Source organism: Anomaloglossus baeobatrachus, chromosome 3, assembly GCF_048569485.1.
Source record: "Anomaloglossus baeobatrachus isolate aAnoBae1 chromosome 3, aAnoBae1.hap1, whole genome shotgun sequence".
Classification (NCBI taxonomy): domain Eukaryota; kingdom Metazoa; phylum Chordata; class Amphibia; order Anura; family Aromobatidae; genus Anomaloglossus; species Anomaloglossus baeobatrachus.
Genome location: NC_134355.1, coordinates 502,952,855 through 502,971,297, shown reverse-complemented (window position 1 = coordinate 502,971,297; position 18,443 = coordinate 502,952,855). Strand labels below are relative to the sequence as shown.

General features: G+C 43.3%; 1 protein-coding gene and 1 long non-coding RNA gene across 2 annotated transcripts in view; one reads left to right on the top strand and one right to left on the bottom strand.

Annotated features, from left to right (window-relative positions):
- The window catches only part of PPM1L (protein phosphatase, Mg2+/Mn2+ dependent 1L), a 346,350-nt gene that overhangs the window by 306,326 nt on the left and 21,581 nt on the right, over positions 1–18,443 (bottom strand). The gene's annotated exons all lie outside the window — the stretch shown is intronic.
- On the top strand, positions 1,747–17,815 carry LOC142295470 (uncharacterized). The gene is made up of 3 exons (XR_012751466.1): positions 1,747–1,824; positions 3,696–3,796; positions 17,737–17,815. It is a non-coding gene; the product is annotated as an uncharacterized LOC142295470 (long non-coding RNA).

The following is an 18,443-nucleotide window of genomic DNA, read 5'->3' as shown; positions in this document are numbered from 1 at the left end:
CAGCTTGACGTTAATGAAAAAGATCATTTAACCATCCTCGGAGTCATAAGCGTAATCCGGTATACACATCAGCGCAGCTGGGACAAGCCTTACTTCTTTGTGGTGTAATTATGTAGAATCACTCATTAAGCTGTAATTTTTTACACCTATCAAAGGAGAACATTGATGATCTTGATGAAATGGTTGAATTAATGCTGCTCTTAGCAAAGCTTTTTTCACAGTCAAAGCAATGCAAACTCAAACTCACGGCTGCCCTACTTAAATAAAAGGACCTAACGGTAAAGTATGGGCCCCATACCAAACTGTTTATTAAATCCCCAGGCTTTTACTGACTCCATGTAAAAGTTAGGGTGAGGACACACAATATCTGCATAAACTTTCAGCATGACCACCCCAGATGGACGCTAACTCTTGGCTTATCTTGTTTCTAGCTTCCGGCACACTAGGTCATAATGCTTGCCTATTAGTTGGGGAAGTGGGGGTATTTTTACATGCAGCCTTCTTCAGAGCAATTGAACTTCTCTTTGAAGTTCTTGATGATCTGATAAATAATTGATTTAGGGGTAAACTTAAAGTCAGCAATGTCCTTGCCTGTAAAACCCTTTTGATGCAAAGCCATGATGACTGCACGTTTCCTTTGAGGTAGATATGGTTAAAAGAAAAGAATGATTTCAAGCACCAGCCCCCTTTTTAAGCAAAATCTGCCTTTATAATTTAACATGATGTCATGATTCCTCTGCTCTGTGATCAGGGCACATTGAGCTGTCAGTTGGCTCAGTGACAGCTCAGTCGTCCAACCTGGAGCTGGGGTGTGCTAGGCTGTCATTGTTTTGAGTGACAGCTCAGGTGTCCAATCTCATACTGGGAGGTGCTGGGTTTCTGCAGGTGTTCCCTGTTCCTGGTAATTGCTCAGCTATTGACTGAGCAGTTTATCCCAGAGCACTGCCAGTCTTAGTATTCAGTTCTGTGGTGCTTTCAGGACTGTATCTGTGCTTGGTGTTCTGATCATTGCTGCCACACCACTGACGGTCATCTGACCTTCCTCTTGCTCTAATCGCTGCCCTCCAGGTAATCTAACTTCGGATCTGACTACGGCTGTCTATTCTATTAATGTTCACATGCTCTCCTGGTACCTAACCCAGAACATCTGACTATCCTGCCTCTAGACTTGTCTGTGTAGTGACTAGCATCACACATGACAGTGATATCTGCTGCCTTGTCCTCGTTAACACTTTCTCATGATGATGTGAGCAGGTAATTTTGTGTCAGGGCTGAAATTCAGTGGAAATGGGTTTTTTTGTGATTAAGGTGATTTTCCTGCTATTTATGGCTGCATTTGCTTTTGCAATTTATGTGATCTCTCTTCATAACAAACTAGTTAATTCTCATTGCCACTATGAAAACTGAAAAAGCAAATTTTAATGCAAAAAAAACAACAAAATGTGTATTAGTGTCAAAACGTTTGGCCATAACTTATGTATGAGCCTATTAGCTTTCACAAAAATACCAGCAGACCTTGGTTAGCAGGAGGCATTGCTAATGGGCAGGTGGCAGCTGTACTCCCCTCGGTGATCACACTCGGTATGTTAGCAATTTCAAACTTTACGGAAGTAAAAAGTTTGTACCCAAATATTAAAATCCTACATACTTCCAGCGACTTAGAATGTAGAAGTAGCTTGCTGTGTTGTGCTTGCTGCTTACTCCACTAGGAAAGCAAAATAAGATTTTTCTACTTTACTTTGTAACAGACATCATGCAGATTGCATTACTGTAACTGATGGGTAGCTGTCATTCAGCCTGCAAGATCTGGCATAGGAGGAACGGGTGAGGAAGAGAACAGCACAGATAACATAGCACGGGCTGCCTCGAGTCTGCATACATCACAAGTGTTGCTACCAGCACTAACAAGGAAGGTATGGGGGGGGCAGATAACAGAATATACCGTATACAGTCTGCATACAGGACGGGTGCTGTTACCAGGCAGAGAACACTACAGTATATTATTATTATTTATTATTATAGCGCCATCAATTCCATGGCGCTTTACATGTGAAAGGGGTATACATAATAGAGACAAGTACAATAATCATAAACAAGGCACAGACAGGGACAGGAGGATAGAGGACCCTGCCCACAAGGGCTCACAGTCTACAAGGGATGGGCGAGGATACAGTAGGTGAGGGTAGAGTTGGTCATGCGCTACTATATCAGACTGAGGGTTACGGCAGGTTGTAGGCTTGTCGGAAGAGGTGGGTCCAGGTTATTTTGAAGCTTGTCAAGGAAGGCGAGAGTCTGATATGATGTGGCAGAGCATTCCAGAGTATGGGGGATGCACGAGAGAAATCTTTGATGCGATGGTGGGAAGAGGAGATGAGAGGGGAGCAGAGGAGGAGATCTTGTGAGGAGCGAAGGTTACGTGCAGGTAGGTACCGGGAGACTAGGTCACAGACGTAGGGAGGAGACAGGTTGTGGATGGCTTTGTATGTCAATATATAGTCTGCATACATCTCAGGTGTTACCAGCGCTAACACAGAAGGTGTGGGGGACAGAGAACAGAATATACAGTGTATAGACTGCATACAGTGCAGGTCCTTTTACCAGGCAGAGAACACTATATACAATATATAGTCTGCATACATCTCAGGTGTTACCAGCGCTAACACAGAAGGTGTGGGGGACAGAGAACAGAATATACAGTGTATAGTCTGCATACAGGACAGGTGCTGTAAGGCTGCTTTCACACATCCGGCTTGAGCTCTGCGGCTCAATCCGGTTGTGCAAGCTATGCAACGGATGCGGTGAACACACCGCATCCTTTGCATAAGTTTTTCCTTTGCGGCCAGTCCGGTTTTTGCCGCTTGCGGCATGCTACTGAGCATGCGCAGTGGCAAAAACCGCATGCGGCGGCCGGATGCGGTTATTGCCGCATCGCGCCGCATCCGGCCGCCATAGGCATGCATTGAAAAATGCGTCGCATCGGCCGAATGCGGCGCGATGCGTTTTTTTTTTTGCCGCACGAAAAAACGTGCCAGGCAACGTTCCATCCGGCCGCCGCATCGGCTAAATCTGCCGCATGCGGCAAAAACCGGACGGAACGCAAGGCCATGCGGCACAATGCGGCACTAATTAAAGTCTATGCAGGAAAATCGCAACCGGCAGCAAAAAAAAAACGGTTGCGATTTTCCTGCAAAGTGCCGGAGTGTGCCGCATTGCAGAAACCGGAGGTGTGAAAGCAGCCTTACCAGGCAGAGAACACTATATACAATATATAGTCTGCATACATCTCAGGTGTTACCAGCACTAACACAGGAGGGAAAGGCAAGGCAGAGATGAATATATACAAGGGTTTGCATACAGGACAGCTGCTGTCATAAGTATTTACTTCTATAACTATATGAATGTGAACTATACACAGAGTCCAGACCGCCATTCCCCCCAGACTCACAGAGAGTGTGGAGGGATGGCCTGGACCCCCAAAACAATACAATTTGTTTTCAACTCAAATATCCTCTCTCTTAACATTTCTTTGATAAATGGAAATGCTCTTTAATAAACATGAATATTGAAAATCAAAATCTAGCTTTACTGTTTTAACATTTACACATGAGCCAACGATGCGATAAAATATTCCACATTGCTGACGGTCTGCTAAAACGATGAAAGGTCATAACAAAATATATAACCTTCGTCCACAGAAGTCCTGGAGCAAGCAGTTCCTGGGAGCTTTTAGAGCAATTTATGCCCTAATTAACTATTAATATGGAAAAAGAGAAGGAAATATGGAGCCATTTTACTGGTAAGTCAATATTACGCTTTCCAATAATTTCCAAGCTTCGAGCCTTGCAATATAGTGGGAAGATATTTTTAATTCTTGGAAGGATCTAAGTTAAAGGGGTTGTCCGACATAACAAAAATTTTTGAGTTTAAGCTAATCTGTGCTGTATTGTCATATAAATCACACCTACATTGTTATTTTTTGTTTTCTAACTTTTGTTCCTCTTGAATTCACCCTTTATTCTCTGCAGCTCTCTGTTTACATTCAGCACAAGCAAACTGACCACTTCCTGTGCCACACCTCCCAGTCAGAGCTGACACCGCCTGGCCTCACTGTCCAGCCCCACCCCAGTGTCCAGCCCCACCCTCTGCCCGCCCCCTGCACACACATTCCCTGTCAGTATATTCTGCCCCAGCACCTGACCTGTTATCACTACAGCATTGCAAATAACAGCCCCACATCGGGCTCTGCACCGCATACACACATCGGGCTCTGCACCGCATACACACATCGGGCTCTGCACCGCATACACATCAGGCTCTGCACCGCATACACACATCAGGCTCTGCACCGCATACACACATCGGGCTCTGCACCGCATACACACATCGGGCTCTGCACCGCATACACACATCGGGCTCTGCACCGCATACAGACATCAGGCTCTGCACTGCATACACACATCAGGCTCTGCACCGCATACACACATCAGGCTCTGCACCGCATACACACATCAGGCTCTGCACGCACACACGACGCTCTGTACCGACCCCCCCTACCCCCATAGGGAACACATGTAGGGAGTACATACTCACCCGTCCTCGGTCCCCGCCGCTCCTGCACGTTCGCACGCTGTCTGTGCTCTGGCCATATCAGCACAGTAGTGACGTCACCGCTGTGCTGAAGAGAGCACAGACAGCGGGGCAGTGATGAGAAGCGCAACGCTCCTTCTCATCAGCGCTTTCAAATATGCATCTGTGATCTGTGATGCCGGTATATTTGAATGTGTGATCCTGAGCAGGGGCCCGGTGCTGGCGCTGACACCACGGCAGCCGCCGACAGGCCCCTCCCCCAGATGACGGACCCCACAGCCGTGCAGGAGGAGGTTGTGGGCAGAGTACAGGGTGCGGGGGAATCTGTGGGAGGGTGCAGGGACGGGGACGGGAACTCCACGCACTGTACAGCCCAGCAAGGAGGCGAGATGCTGTTTCCAGATTTGCATGTCAACATGGCCCTGCCCATGTTGACATGAAATGACCGGAAGCAGCAAAATCGCGGCAGGAGCGGTCACATGACCACTCTGAGCCGGGGGAGAGGGGCTGACAGCAGGGCAGGTAAGTGGTCTCTATCTACTTACCTGCCCCAATGTAGCCCAATAGGGTAATAATGAAAAAAACTCAAAATAAGCCGGATAACCCCTTTAAGAAAGCGCACCCTGACTTTCTGTATTGCTCTCACAGTCCGCTCCCATACTATCACTGCATTATCCGTTTGTGTATCACTGGAAGTTATCTTGTCAGTCAATAGGAAAGTAAGAAGAAGAGAGCAAACAACAAATGTATGAAATACGTGCAACATTTTCCACACCACGCACATGGTGGCTACCCTAAGTCAGGATAGACCAGTCATACATTAAAATAGGTATGCAGGATTAGAAAAACAAGGCTTCTTTATTCCAAAAGTGGCATCGCAATGTCCATAGATTGCGTCTGTCATTGACGTGAATAAACATCTGTCAATTACGTGAAAGAACGGTACACAGGTTTTTAGACCAGTGTTTCTCAACTCCAGTCCTCAAGACCCAACAACAGATCATGTTTTCAGGTTTTCCTCAATATTAGACAGGGGATAATTCCATCACCTGTGCAACATTAAGGAAATCCTGAAAACCTGATTGAGGAAAACCTGAAAACATGATCTGTTGGTGGGTCTTGAGGACTGGAGATGAGAAACGTTGTTTTAGACAAAAGCAGGGGACCTCAACTGTAGTTTGGGAGCCACATGTGATTTGCAAGCCCGTGATGTGTTGCTCGTGGCTGTATGAAGAGCAGATCTACAGATGGTGACTTTTGTGAGGAACATCTGGATCTCGGTATACTGCCTCAGTGTGATTTCTGTGGAAAAGCTTTGGCTGTAATTATACTGGTAATGGGGAATCTGGGTGTCACTTCTGTGAGAGAAGCTGGATGTGACTCTCTGCCATCTCTGAGCTGAGTGTGGCTCGCGACCCTCTCTTGAAGCAGAATGTGGCTCTCAAGGTCAGAAAGGATCGAGACCTCTGGACTAAAGCAACCATGCTCCTCTACTCCTGGACACCCACTTTAGGCCGGATTTTCTAGAAGGCAGTACTTCATTAAATCTAGGCATCTTTTCTGTTATAACTTTCACTGTAAATGATCATAAAATAACACTTTTATAAATGTGCCCCATTATCTTCTGCCATGAGAGACAGCAGTCATAGGTGCCAGGGCTTTCTAAATTCTGCCATAGCTGTTTGTAAGTAATAACCGCTTACTGAATAATGTCCTCTCCATTTTATCACACATGCACGCTGATCCGTATTCACAGTCATGAACATGTATTTGGAAATATGGGAAATTCAATTATATACAATTCAGTAGCTGCTTTTATAGCCAATATTTTCAACTGGAAAAGACGTCTGAATCCCGAGAGAGTCTTCCCGCGGCTGAGACCGTATCTTTGTGCGGAACCATAACGTCTATAAATCTGCATGAAGAACTCCATTTTTTCGGTCTTCTGGTACAGGCTGATGGTTGATCAGCTTGCTTCTATGACTAACACACTGGCTAATATGTTCAGTCCTGCTTTCCAAATCTAATATTTTGACACCTGTAATATTTTTATGACATGAAATAAACACCACTTGGGTCTCTCTCTTTTATCGACTTAGTTACAAGCTTATACAGCCTTGTTTAGCTATGAATGTTCCTAGGTAAGATGGTTCTTAACCATTATAATCACCATTACATCTACAACAACCTTTCCTGGAAATCGAAATGGCAACTCGGTCTAATTATACAGAAATAGAGAAGTAATGAATGACTCCAGGAGAAACCTAGGTGATCAGTGAAGTGGAAGCTGTAACTGCGGCTGTTTTGGACGTCATTCAGCTTATAAAGCATGTATAATGTTATGGTGAAATCGGCATTCGAAAGTAGCAGACAGGTGACAGACAGCTTTGACATGACAAATATGATATTTACATCTTCATGGTTAGTAGTGATGAGCGAGCGTGCACGTCACTGGTGGATACTTGATCGAGCATCATGGTGCTTGGGTACGTTTGTTAATTGGCCGAGTATTGCAGGTACTCAAGCACCATGCTTGAGTCCCTGCCCCGCATGTTTCCCGACTTTTAGGCAGCCAATAAACATGAGGGATTGCCTGTTATAAAAGGTAACGGATAGTCATGTTGGTTCTCCGCTATTTTAGATAAGCAGCCAAGGTAAAGCAGACAGTTGCGGGCTGGTATTATCTACTGGGAGGGCCCATGGTTATTTGGCCCTTCCCAGCCTAAGAATATCAGCCCGCAGCCACACTAACATTGGCAGCTCACACTAAATGCACCAATTCTGGTGCTTTGACCAGCTCCTCTCGATTGCACTAGTGCAAAGGCAATCAGGGTAATATTTTTGGGGGTTGATGTCAACTGTGTAATGTAGGCTGGCATCAAGCCCAGGAATTAGTAATGGAGAGGCATCCATCAGACACCCCTATTACTAACCCAGTAATAAAAAATAAACAACCCACACACTGGAAGAAATAGTGTACAATATTTGAAGAAAGACTCCTCCACTATATCCCTTGTTTGCCAATTTATTATCAAAAATATTTGCATGAAGTTCCATTGTAGTCCACATTCCCCGAATGCAGTTTCGGCGGCTCTGAATAGCAGTAAAGTACAGCTATTTACAGGTGCCGGGTAGTGATGACAATGCTGATCAGTGTCGTTGGGACTGACATCAACCTAAAAAAATTGCTCCGATTGCAACTGCACCAGGGCAATTGCGAAGAGCCAGGCAAAATGCCAGAATTGACGCATCTAATGGATTTCATAAGACCTTTTTTTTTCTCAAATATTGTTCCCAAATTTGCAGTTTTACAGTGTTGGAGGGGGCCGGAGTGGGGTTGGGGTGATAGTATCTGGTGTGACCACCATTTGTCAATCTGCTATTAGCGCTGTACTGTGAAAACCGAAATTCAACCGTGAAGAGAACACCTCTCCAACGTGCTGGATGCCATTGAATGTATTTGCCCACACAAGTCGGTTACAACAACAAACTGCAGTCAGGTGGAAACCTCGATGAGGACATCGAGCAGCAGATGAGCTTCTCTGAGACGGTTTTTGACAGTTTATGCAGAAATTCTTTGATTATTCAAACTGATTGTTGCAGCAGATGTTCAGGTGGCTGGTCTCAGAGGATCTTGAAGGTGAATATGCTGGATGTTGAGGTCCTGGGCTGGTGTGGTTACGGGTGGTTTGCGGTTGTTAGGTCTATTGGATTTACTGCCAAATTCTCTGAAACACCTTTGGAGACAGCTTATGGTAGAGAAATGAACATTCAATTCATGGGCAACAGCTCTGGTGGACATCCCTGCAGTCAGCAAGCCGATCACATGCTCCATCAAAACTTGTGACATCTGTGGCATTGTGCTGTGTAATAAAACGGCACATTTTAGAGTGGCCTTTTATTGTGGACAGCCTAAGGCACACCTGTGCAATAATCATGCTGTCTAATCAGCATCTTGATAGGCCACATCTGTGACGTGGATGGATTATCTTGGCAAAGGAGAAGCGCTGACTAACACAGATTTACGTAAAATTGTGAATAATATTTGAGAGAAAAAGCTTTTTGTGTACATAGAAAATTTTTTAGATCTTTGAGTTCAGCTCATGAAAAAAGGGAGCAAAAACAAAACAATTGTCTTTGATATTTTTCTTCAGTATACTTTTTTCCCCCTTTTCAGCAATATGGGGATCTGTACATCACCCCCTCCCACTCCCTGCTACCATCTCTAACAGTGAAAGCCTGGGGTTGGGAGGACAGAGAAAGTCTATAGAACCAGCAGCAGAAGCTCTAATTGGTTTAGAGTTTTTTCGAAGTGCTCAGCTAAATAAAGAACATAGGTGATGTGGACAATATGTTTATATCACCAACCAGGTTTTCAGCCTAATTCCTAAAAAATGGAAATCAAATATGTCGATGATAGAGTGATTAAATTCAGTATGGCAAACAAAGTCCAAAGTATGAACATTTCGGAATTTTTTTCACCTCCTTTTCGACAAAGTCCGTATTTTCAGCAAAATGGTATTTTTTTATATTTTTTATTAAGAATATTTCAAAAGTTACTTAATTTTGTATTTTGGAAGCAAATAATTAAAAAAAAAAATTGACATTGTTCATAGCATTCAAAGGGGTTGTCTAGGACTGAGCACTTCATGTGACTAGGAGATAAAGTACAATACTATAGTGACCACTAATCAATGTATGGGGCTCCGGTGACCCATAGGCTGCTGCAGATTTCGACTGATGGGGGTCATGGGTGTTGAGACCACCACCAATCCCAACAGATGACCAAGCCTATGGACTAGAATACATGGTATTGTGATCCATACTGCATAACTTCCAGGGGAACTTATATGGCAGTATTACTATTATCTCAACATTTTCTAAAATGTTTCATTTCAACATATACTTGTAACAAGTTCATAATAATGTGATGTTTCACTAAAATCCAGGAATAGTGCCAACCTCGATTGAATGTAATTTATAGCCTTTTCCCCAACCCTCCATAGGTTTTAAGAAAGCAAATGAACAAGACAACAGTATGTAAAGCAGAAAACTGCCAACTTTTCAATTATTCCAAGTCTAAGGCTGCTTTATTCGCAGCGAAATCGCTAGCGATGTCGCTGGTGAAAGCACTTGCCCCCGTCGGTTGTGCGTCACGGGCAAATCGCTGCCCGTGGCACACAACATCGCTTACACCAATCACACATACCTTCCTATCGATGTCGCTGTGGCCAGCGAACCGCCTCCTTGGTAAGGGGGCGGTTCGTGCGGCGTCACAGCGGCGTCACTAAGCGGCCGCCCAATAGAAGCGGAGGGGCGGAGATGAGCGGCGGTAACTTCCCGCCCACCTCCTTCCTTCCTCATTGCGGGTGGCCGCAGGTACAATGTTGTTCCTCGTTCCTGCGGTGTCACACATAGCGATGTGTGCTGCTGCAGGAACAACGAACAACCTGCGTCCTGCAACAGCAACGATAATGGGGATTAGAACGATGTGTGAATGATCAACGATTAGGTGAGTAATTTTGATCGTTAACGGTTGTTCGTGCGTTTCACACGCAACGACGTCGCTAACGAGGCCAGATGTGCGTCACGAATTCCGTGACCCCAACGACATCTCGTTAGCGATGTCGTTGAGTGTAAAACCCGCTTTAGAGTTAGCAAAATAGGAAAACATGCCAAAATCTAACATTCTTCCAAACCACGACTGGCCTTAAACCAACCTAAAACAGACTCATGCAAACAATTACTGAGAATATGATTACAGTTTATTAACTCACATGGTGAAAATTGCTGATAGGTTAGCAGGTTATTTCGCCCGGATCGCATAATCAACTTAATTCTGCCTGTCTTTGGCAATAAATTACATTTTGTCCCTGCTTTGAATGACCCTTGTTGTACGTATTTCTTCATTTAATTGCAAATCACAATTTGCCCTTGGCTGAAGCCGACCAAAGAAAAATCTATAACGGGGTCCGCAGTTATCACAGGGAACACTCGCCGGCCTCCAGCACTTTTCTTACTTGCTAGGTAAAAAGTCTCGAAATTCATTAGTTGGGGAAGTTGATTGGAGAAAACTACTTATCCCGTTTAGAGTTTAGCTAGATGAATTTATTCAAATTAAAGGCTTGGGCTCCAGGGGCTTCTCTCTTTTTGATGATTTGCTCCAATTTCGATGACTTAGGAAAAGGCTAAACATCTCAGTTGTGTGTGAAAAAGTAAATACTGTAAAGCTCTCCGGAGGAGCGGTGAGGTTTGCCAGCAGAATGTTGTATGGATAATTGCAGTGAGGTTTAGCAGTGGAGACACGTACTTTGATTGTCTGGTTGGAGATGTCAGCTGCTCACACAGCTGTGAAGCAGACAAGGTCGGAGATGATGGCAGCGATTCTTCATGAATTGCCACCTTCTGCCATGTGATTGGTCCTTCATGTTACCATACAAACATGAAGTCACTGCGCTCTCTGTATAATCAGAAATATTGCGATCAACTTTTTTTATATATTATTTGACATTTTTAAGTCAATCAACCCGAATAGCATCTCATAAGTATTCACTGTAAGCCCTTCAATTATAAACGATTACCCCAACCAGTTATTATCACTCTATCCACAAAACCCAAATGTCTGGAGCCATAAGACATTAATCTAAGGCTCATCGATTACACAACATATCAGCAATCCGAATCTGCAAGTGGATTCCAATGTGGCCAGGAAACTAAATTTGCATCAAATATATCTAATGAATGTGTCTTATTATGCTCTCAATCTCTACAGACCCCAGAGCATAATAAAGCTAGTGTTTAAAGAAAATAATACTCACCTATGCCCAGCCATCACCTTGTCTAAATGGTTCCAGTCCGGTCTTCATCCACAGGCCACTGGTATTCTTCACACAATGGGTCCTATTGGGTTCTTGGTGCCCATTAAGACATATGAAGTTATGACATTGCGGCCCAGTGCACATCATGACGTGACTAGAGATGAGCGGACCCGTGAAAGTTCAGTTGGGTAAGCCGGACTTTAGATAAAGTTCAGTTCGGGACCCAGACTTGACCTGAACCTCATTGGAAGTCACTGGATTGGGCACTACCCACATATAGCCAACCATATAAATAGATCCCTTATGGTGGATGAAGGGCAGGGTTGTTTTTTGTTTTTGACACACTACATCCGAAGATGCTATTTTTACCCCCAGTGAGAGCCATTCAGAGACTGCAGCAAGCGCTCGCATGGGCGGCCGAGCACCGAGCGTAGCCGAGCACAGAGATGCTCAATCGAGTGGTTAGCAAACATAAAAACCCCGAACGTGAACTCTAATGGGGGTTTTTTAAAGTCTATATTCAGTACGACCCTCGAACTTTACAGCTCGGGTTTGCTCATCCCTAGATGTGACATGATGAATGGGCATTTCAAGTGACATCTTGAAATGCATTAGGCTGCAAAATCATGACACTGCAGACAAGTTAAAGTATCATGGAACTAATAGAATGAAGAAGAATGGGAGCCTTAGTGTGAAATTTGACTGGAGCCACAATGTATAGCGCTATGGGGACAATGTGAGGGTCAGGAACATGAGAATTTTGGTGCTGTAATATATACATACTGTATATATATATATTGTGTATGTATATATACTGTGTATGTGTGTGTGTGTGTGTATATATATATATATATATATATATATATACACACACATACACAGTATATATACATACATAATATATATACAGTGTATATGTGTATATATAATATATATATATATAATATATATATATATATTATATATATATATATATATATATATATATATATATATATATATATATATATATATATATATATATATATATATATATCACCTAAGCAACGGACGGCATGCATGTACAGTGCTCAACAGCAGCGTATTATCAGAGCGGGCTGAGGAGCTGAGCCTGTTCCTTTCCCAGAAGATGATGGCTGAGTTATTCGGCCATCCACTGCCTCTAACAGCCGCAAGCGGTGCTCCAGCCACTGGTATTAGCTTGCTGAATGCCTTTGTCATTCTCTGACAGCAGCATTTACAGTGCCCCATATAGGAGGTGCCCTATTCTAACCGCCTATCTCCCAAACCTTCCGCGACACAGTCGCCGGGTGCCTGCTGCTTAAGAGGACACTGATTGTCATGATTTGCCTGATGTTCATAGGAGACCAACAACTCTCTTCAGGTATAAACACGGCTGAAAACAGTTACGTGGCCAGAGAAATAAAGGAAGTTATGGCTCTGAGAATAAGTGGAGAAAAAAAACAGCAAAAGTATAAAAGCAATAAATCGATCAGTCCTAAATGACTATTTACCACCAGATTGCGGGACGTTTTATGGCTGATTATATCGGCCGACCAGAATTCTCTGTGCCCAGATAGTTAATATTTTTCAGGAGGAATAGAATATCATTGATATTGGGCCAATGTGACGTCAATAACAATGACTTTTATGCTGACATGAATGAGGCCATTATGTTGATCATCGGCTCGGGATCTCCTCTTATACATACAGTATAATGATGCCATTCAGTGTCATCTCTGGCAGCGCACTTTTATATCTCATGGTGATCGCTTTAGCTTTGGCATATGAATGGTAGTGCCATACAAACATACAGACCATAGAACAAGGAGCTCGTCTCTATAGGATTCATTATAAAGGACAGCGCTACCTAGAAAGAACAAGAACAAATCTTACAAGTCAGAATGTATTCCCTTTAACAAACATTTCGCCAACATTAGAAAGCGATGAACAACAGACTACATGGATCGCACTGATTTAACGTTTACTTTTTTGCTGTTCTGAGCCTGACTCTGAGGAGATGCCCTTATATTCTTAGATACTGGCATGGCTGCTTAGCTGCTGGCGGTGCAAATGTTGAAAGCGCAGTGTGACAAAGTATATTGCAATGCTCATCAAGTCGCAACCCGCTCACCTAACATATGAATTTTATAATTAGGCCCCCTGGTTACAGCTACAATCTATGTGACAGTGGATGTCTCCAGGTTCCTGCAGGCGCATAACAAGAAACTGAGGACAAGGTGCAAACCTCGAGATTTGTTTTGTCATCGATCATTTTAGATTTACTGCATTGTGACTTTTAGATTAAAATTATACAAAAAAATACTGTAGTTGAGGTGTGAGGGGAGAATCTGTGCACAGCAGTGTAGGAGTGTCCAGTCTCTTTTAGCTCCACTGTCTAAAGCGCGCTTTACACGCTACGACATCGCTCAAGTGATCTCGTTGCGGTCACGGATTTTGTAACGCACATCCGGTCGCTTTAGCGATGCCGTTGCGTGTGACACCTATGAGCGATTTTGCTTCGTCGCAAAAACGTGCAAAATCGCTCATCGGTGACATGGGGGTCCATTCTCAAATATCATTACTGCAGCAGTAACGAAGTTGTTCCTCGTTCCTGTGGCAGCACACATCGCTCCGTGTGACAGCACAGGAACGAGGAACCTCTCTTTACCTGCCTCCCGGCCACAATGCGGAAGGAAGGAGGTGGGCGGGATGTTACGTCCCGCTCATCTCCGCCCCTCCGCTTCTATTGGGCGGCGGTTCAGTGACGCTGCTGTGACGTCGCTGTGACGCTGAACGAACCGCCCCCTTAGAAAGGAGGCGGTTCGCCGGTCACAGCAACGTCACAGGGAAGGTAAGTGCATGTGACGGGTCCGAGCGATGTTGTGCGACACGGGCAGCGATTTGCCCGTGTCGCACAACCGATGGGGCAGGTACGCACGCTGGCGATATCAGTACCGATATCGCAGTGTGTAAAGCGGCCTTTACAGATACGGTAGGAGCCATCTTTGAAAACGAATAGCATTGGAAAATTCTGCAGGTCAGGCTGGACAAACAAGAAAAATCATTGTCCTTAATCCAAACCCCTTTTTGACCTTTTATTTCACCTCCTCTTATCCTGCACCATAATAGTTTCCACAAACTGCCCATCATCACTTACAATGCTCTATGTGACATACAGCTGATCCCCAATCTAGCTGCTCTTTTTGAAAGCCCACCAGAATCATTGCAGTGATATTTGGGGTGCAGAAAAGAGGTCATGACAGCCATGACTGCATGAAAGGACACATATTAGCTAGGGACCCCAACGTAGAGAATACCGTGACGAGGTGTTGGGGCTTTGTTGCATTGATCCATTCAATAGCCAAATTTCTCCTTATTCTAAAAGTTCATGGCAGATTCCATTTTCATATTTTCATTTCTACATATAGCTAATGTATTGTTCATGTCAGTATTCACACAGCAGTTTCTGCTTTACATTTATTGCCCTTACACTGTCACTGGTGTGCAGCCCTTCTCTTTATATAGCCAGGGTCTAGAAACAGCCCCCAGGTCTGCCATGTACATTAGCCTATTAGGTCCTGCCTACAGTTGGCCATACAGATGAGGAAGCTGTTGGCTTAACGTTCTTTCGGAAGACAGCTATCTCTCCCATACACATGAGGAAGCTTTCAGCTAAACAGTCGTTTCACAGACAGCTATCTCTCCCATACACATGAGATAGCATTTGGCTAAACACGGGTTTCACAGACTTGTATATCTCCCATACACATGAGAATGGTTTTGGCTAAACACAGGTTTCACAAACTTGTATCTCTCCCATATACATGAAAAAGTTTTCAGCTAAACATTCGTTTCACAGACAGATATCTCTCCCATACACATGAGAAAGGTTTCGGCTAAACGCGCGTTTCACAGACTTGAATCTCTCCCATACGCATGAGGAAGCTTTCAGGTACATATTCGTTTCACAGACAGCTATCGCTCCCATACATATGAGAAAGCTTTCGGCTAAACACTCATTTCACAGACAGTTATTTCTCATGACTCTCACAAACACATGAAAACGCTGCTGGCTAAATGTTCGTTTGATAGACCGCTCTCTCTCCCAACTCTTCCATACACAAGTTCTCGGGTTTAGCCATCTTTCATCAAATATGTATAGGGGTCTTAATGCTAGACATATATGCTAAGCCGTCCATGCAAAGCTCTTTTCACACCGTATTTTTTCAGTCCAGTAAATTGCTATGCGACAAAATATTCTAACATTTTAATACAAGGCTGTAATTGCCTACATACAGTGGAATCTGTTACCCTAACATCCATGGTATACTGAATGATATACTTTTTGTCATTGGATGTGCGATATTCTTTGTAAAAGCCAACGTATTCCTCCAAACTGATGCCAATTTGGCCTCAGTCTGGTAGATGGGAGTCAATAGGTGCATTTATTGTGTACGGCAGAAGCTTTACCAGTGCTAAAAGCATCCAAACACTGACAGGCACAATACACTGCAATATAGAACTAATCCTCTGGGCTGCCTAAGGATCGGCTGTTAAGCAAAATGAATAATCACTTTAGCCAAAAACAATATAGGATAATATTAGTTATGAGATATTACTGACAACATAAAAATTAATCTAACTGCCTCATTGACAAAAATAATCATTACTATGTTTTAAATATGCAAATTGCCTCTTCAGAAGGAAGGCGGACTTGATCTCTGACGCCACCTATTGAATGGAGCAGTCCTAAAAGTCATTATCAACCCTTAAATGAGCCACTAATCTGACACCAATTTAGACATCAAATTTGTCCAGACTACCAGAATACTATCTACAGTATACAGTGATGTGAAAGTGTTTGCCCCCTTTCCCTTATTTTCTTATTCTTTTGTATGTTTATCACACGTTTCAGATGACCAAATAAATTTAAATATTAGACACAAATAACACAAACTGCATTTCATAAATGAAGGTCTTCATTCCTAAGAGTAAAAGAAATCCAAACCTACAGGGTAGTTTATCACATATTTGGGAAGCTGACTTTAATTTTCCTGTCCACACCAAGACCTGATTACTGCCACACCTGTTCTCAATAAAAAAAATCACTTAAATAGGACCTGCCTGACAAAGTGAAGCAGACCAAAAGATCCTCAATAGCTAGACATCATGCCGCGATACAAAGAAATTCAGGAGCAAATGAGAAACAAAGTAATTGAAATTTAACAGTCTGGAAAAGATTATAAAGCCATTTCTAAAGCTATGGGACTCCAGGGAACCACAGTGAGAGCCATTATTCACAAATGGTGAAAGCATGAAACAGTGGTAGACCTTCCCAGGAGTGGCCGGCTGACCAAAATTACTTCAGGAGTACAACAACGACTCATCAAAAAAGTCACAAACAACCCCACAACAACATCCAAAGAACTGCAGGCCTTGCCTCAGTTAAGGTCAGTGTTCATGACTCCACCATAAAAAAGAGACTGGGCAAAAATGGCCTGCACGGCAGAGTTCCAAGACGAAAAGCACTGATGAGCAAAAAGAACAAGGGCTAGCCTCAGTTTTGCCAGAAAACATCTTGATGATCCCCAAGACTTTTGCAAAAATATTCTGTGGACCGACGAGGCAAAGAAATTTTTGGAAGCTATATGTCACATTACATTTGGCGTAGAAGTAACACAGTATTTCAGAACAGAAACATCATACCAACAGTAAAATATGGTGGTGGTAGTGTGATGGTCTGGAGCTGTTTTGCTGCTTCAGGACCTGGAAGACTTGCTGTGGTAAATAGAACCATGATTTCTGCTGTCTACCAAAAAATCCTGAAGGAGAATGCCTGGCCATCTGTTTGTGACCTCAAGCTGAAGCGCATTTGGGTTATGGACCAGGACAGTGATCCAACACTTACCAGCAAGTCCACCTCTGAATGGATTAAGAAAAACAAAATTAAAACTTTGGAGTTGCGTAGTTGAAGTCCTTCCCATAATCTATTGGGATGCTGTGGCATGACCTTAAAAAGGCGGTTCATGCTGGGAAACCCTCCAATGTGGCTGATTTAGAACAATTCAGAAAAGATGAGTGGGCCAAAATTACTCAAGAGCGTTGTAAAAGACCCATTGCCAGTTATTGCAAACTCTTGATTGCAGTTGTTGCTAAGGCTGGCCCAACCAGTTATTAGGCTTAGGGGCAATCACCTTTTCACATAAGGCCTTGTAGGTTTGGATTTCTTTTTCCCTTAATAATAAAGGATCTATACAGCCAGGGTCAGAGATAACTACGATGCTGAACATTATCCATTCGTCATTGTGCTAAACTTTTTATATTGTAGTTATCTACGAAAAGTCTACATGAAGATGCAGTGAGGATGGAAAGGCATATTGAAGACTAAATTTTGCCGTGGATCCCATTGGCCTAGAGATTGCATCAGGTTTGAAAAGTATGAAGTTTTTATTATGGGATGAAAACAATCCAATGCGTCTTGTGATATTTCATGTACCTGCTCCGAACACCCCAGATTGCTCCCATTGAGGCATGTGTTTGGCAGGCAAAGTGCTGCTGGCTTGAGAAGAAACTAGATGCAATCTAGAAATAGTTTAATCGAGGGCAACAATTCTGTAGTTTATCTCTCGAGCTGTCATTTACCATAGCATCCCTGCAGATTACATCCCAAAAGGCTTTTAGAGTCACACATTTGCATTACACTTACTCTGTGCTGTGATTTTTTAGAAACCATGTTGTTTTAAAATGAGGACTACAGCGTCTAAATCCTACTCCCAAGTAAAAGCCCTTAATGCCATCTGCACGACTCTGAATATATCCCTTGGTGTTTGCGTGCCTTCTGTGTGCTCCGAAATCCAAGATCAATTGCCAGTGTACAAAGATGGAATCCCTTTTTTTCCTACCTGTCGCTCTTCGATGAGAAAGTCTGGCGTTTAACATTTAGGCTTGACTAAGGTTTTATAAAATACATTAAAAAAAATGAAAAGATAATCTAGCGAAGGGTTGGAAAATTGCTTAGACTTGTCAAGAACGAGA